The sequence below is a fragment of the Heterodontus francisci genome, unplaced genomic scaffold (genome assembly GCF_036365525.1).
Source record: "Heterodontus francisci isolate sHetFra1 unplaced genomic scaffold, sHetFra1.hap1 HAP1_SCAFFOLD_43, whole genome shotgun sequence".
Classification (NCBI taxonomy): Eukaryota; Metazoa; Chordata; class Chondrichthyes; order Heterodontiformes; family Heterodontidae; genus Heterodontus; species Heterodontus francisci.
This window is the reverse complement of record NW_027141852.1, coordinates 12,470,480-12,473,891: the sequence shown is the minus strand read 5'-3', so window position 1 is coordinate 12,473,891 and position 3,412 is coordinate 12,470,480.

Here is a 3,412-nt window from a genome sequence, read left to right as displayed (position 1 = left end):
AGAAGAGCAGGTCAGAGGCTTGGAATCCTGAGGTGAGTAATTACAGTGCAGCTGTTGGCTCCACCCCAGGGGCTGAATTTGTTCTGTAAACCATGAAGCAGCTTCCTCTCAAATCCCAGGTTTATCAATAAATCCTCTCACAAAAGCCCCAAAGTGTGATATATTCCTCTCACTCATCCATGACTCCTGACTCCCCAAAGCCTGTCCACCATCTGCAATTCACAAGTCAAGAGTGTGATGGAATACTCTCCACTTGCCTGGATGGGTGCAATTCCAACTCAAGAATCTCAACACCGTCCAGGACAAAGCAGCCCACTTGATTGGCACCCCATCTACAAACATTCACTCCCTCCACCATCGGCACACAGTGGCAGCAGTGTGTACCGTCTGCAAGATGCACTGCAGCAATGCACCAAGACTCCTTCGACAGCACCTTCCAAACCCAGCGACCTTTACCACCGAGAAGGGCAAGGGCAGCAAATGCAGGGGATACCACCACCTGCAAGTTCCCCTCCAAGCCACACACCATCCTGACTTGGAACTATATCGCCGTTCCTTCACTGTCGCTGGGTCAAAATCCTGGAACTCCCTTTCTCACAGCACTGTGGGTGTACCTACCCCACATGGACTGCAGCGGTTCAAGAAGGCAGTTCACCACCACCTTCTCATGGGCAATTAGGGATGGGCAATAAATGCTGGCCTAGCCAGCGATGCCCACATCGCATGAAAGAATGAATAAAAATGTGAAGTATCAAAATATCAAGTATTTATGAGTCCAATTGTCAGCAATTTTATTCACTGGATCCAATTGAACTAATAGCACACGGGAACTACGGGGCTTCAGAGCCTCGCCTGGTTAAAGGAGCTGACTGGGAGGTGGGAGCTGAGTGTTGTCTTCACTGGGAAGCTATCGGGTGAGGCAGCAAAACTTGGCAGAAAGGGCATCGGGAAACACTGTCAGGAGTGGGGGCCAATGTGCCAGCTCTGCAGAGGGAACAACTCCAGGGTGCCATTGGGGCAGTGCCACTTCATTGAGGGTGACAAGTGAGGTAAATGTGGCTGGGTGTTGTTTACTGTGAAGGCCTTGCACTCAGGGAGGGGCAACCTGTCTTGGGCCGCATTCGAGGCTCTCATTGGATTCGAGGCTCCCATTGAGGAGGAGGAGGAGGAGTAGAGAGGAAGGGAGGGAGGCACAGGCACCAGCAGGGGCACCACAGCAGCTTGGGGGCCCACAGGAAGGCCAGCCTCGAACAGGAGGCTGGAGAAGGAGGCAGAGGAACACGTCAGCCGAGGTTCAACTACCTGCAGATGTCCGAGTGACAGTGTCTCCGCAGACTGCACCTCTCCACGGGGGTCGTCACTGATCTCTCTGCCATGATGCAGCTGTGCCCCATGCGACTTGGTGGACACCTGATGCCAGTGTCACTGAAGGTCACCGTGCCACTGAACTTCTTCACCACCAGATCATTGCGGGGATCCACTGGAGATATGTGTGGAATCTCACAGTCTGTAGTGAATCAGTGCATCAAGGAGGTCACCAATGTCCTGTTCAGGAGGGCCGGTGACTATGTGCACATTGATCCAAACAGTCAAGCTGAGAGAGCGATAGGATTCGGGGACATCGCTGGATTCCACCAGGTGTAGGGTGTCATTGACTGCACCCATGTGACCATCATGGCTCCTGCAGACCAGCCAGCAGCCTTCAACAGGAAGGGCTTCCACTTGCTCAGTGTGCAATTGGTCTGCGACCACTGCAAATGGATCCCATAGGTGTGTGCACAAATCCCGGGAAGCAGCCACAACGCCGGCATACCAAGGCACTCCCAGGTGCCAGAACCTTTCCGCGGCCCCATCCGCTTTCAGAGATGGATCCTTGGAGACAAGGGCTACCCACTGAGGACATGACTACTGACGTCTGTAAGGAACCCACGCACGGATGCAGAGGAGAGGTACAACACCTGCTGCGGGTCAACCCGAGCGACCATCAAGGAGGCCATTGGTCTCCTGAAGATGAGATTCAGGTGCCTAGATCGATCCAGTGGAGCCCTTCAGTATGTCCCGGCGAGGGTCTCGCATATCGTGGTGGTTTGCTGTGCACAGCACAATCTGGCATTACAGAGGGGTGAGGTGTTGACTGGTGAGGATATCGTGGAGTGTGATGTCTCCTCTGATGATGAGGATGTGGAGGAGGATGCTGCCCAAGCAGTGCCAGATGAAGAACCTCAGGCACAGCAGGGTAGGGGCCATGAGATACACACAAGGGAGACATGAGACACCCTTATACATTCAAGTTTCCTTTGAGCCTTACCACCTTCTGGAACCAAGGCAATAAAGTCTTAGCTTTAAACAGCCCTGTTGTCACCTCCTTCCTTCTGTTCTGCAGCGTCCAGGTACACATCGCACAGTGACAAGGCCAAAGCTTTGTGAACTCAGGGCTTGGTCCCTCACTTCCAGCCCCTTGGGAGGAAGGTTTAAAATGAAGTCCCAAAGGGCATCAACAATAGGAAGGAGACATAGTGAGAGAACATCATTTCTTTCTTCCGTGTGACAACAAACGCAACCCTATCCATCTGGAATGTACATTCACCGTGAACCCTAAGTGAATCTAGGTGCTCTTCTTAAATCTTTTCCGGGTGCTCCTACGTGGTGCTCCCCCTGCTCTGTCAGCTGAGGTGGAGACAGGCTGCTGACCTTGCTGCCCCATGGCTTGGGATGACATTGGTGGCCGTCCTCTTGCTGCCTGAGGCCTGGAGGGCCCCGGCACACTGAGGGCCTCCTGCACAGGTACAGGGACCCCCCTCTGTCATCGAGGGTGATGGAGGCAGGCACTGGCATCACTTGTGTCACTGGCAGAGGGGCTTTGGAGCTACTGTCCACACCAGGAGCACCCTGAGAGGAGACCCCAGATGTAGCAGCCAGCTGCTCCTCCCCCTTATAAGACACACTTGTAACTCGCTGCTGACCTGAGAGGGACGTGGACCTGGTGAAGAGTTCAGGTGCCTCGTCCCCCCTCTCACCTTGTCACCGCTGGATGGAGCTCATGGACAAAGCGATGGAGTGCAGGTCTGCACACATCTCCGCCAGCCACTGATTGATTGGCTGGATCTGGCTCTCCATGAGAGTCACCAATCTCACAATGGAGGAAGCCAGACACACCCCCATCAGAGACAATGCAGCACCCAAGGCCTGGATGTACTCCTCCACCATCCTTGTTTGGGTACACATAGCCTCTGGCAACTCTGCCAGATGTTACCTGACCTCTCGCTGCAGCTGCGGTATTTCCCGTGTTGCTGGTGACACCAGAGGCATGTCATCAGCCTGGGGCTCAGTGTGGGCCTGGCCTCCCACAGACCACCAACTGTCAGTGGCCTCGGCTGTCACAGCCTCCGTCAGCTGCCCGGGCCTGTCTGTG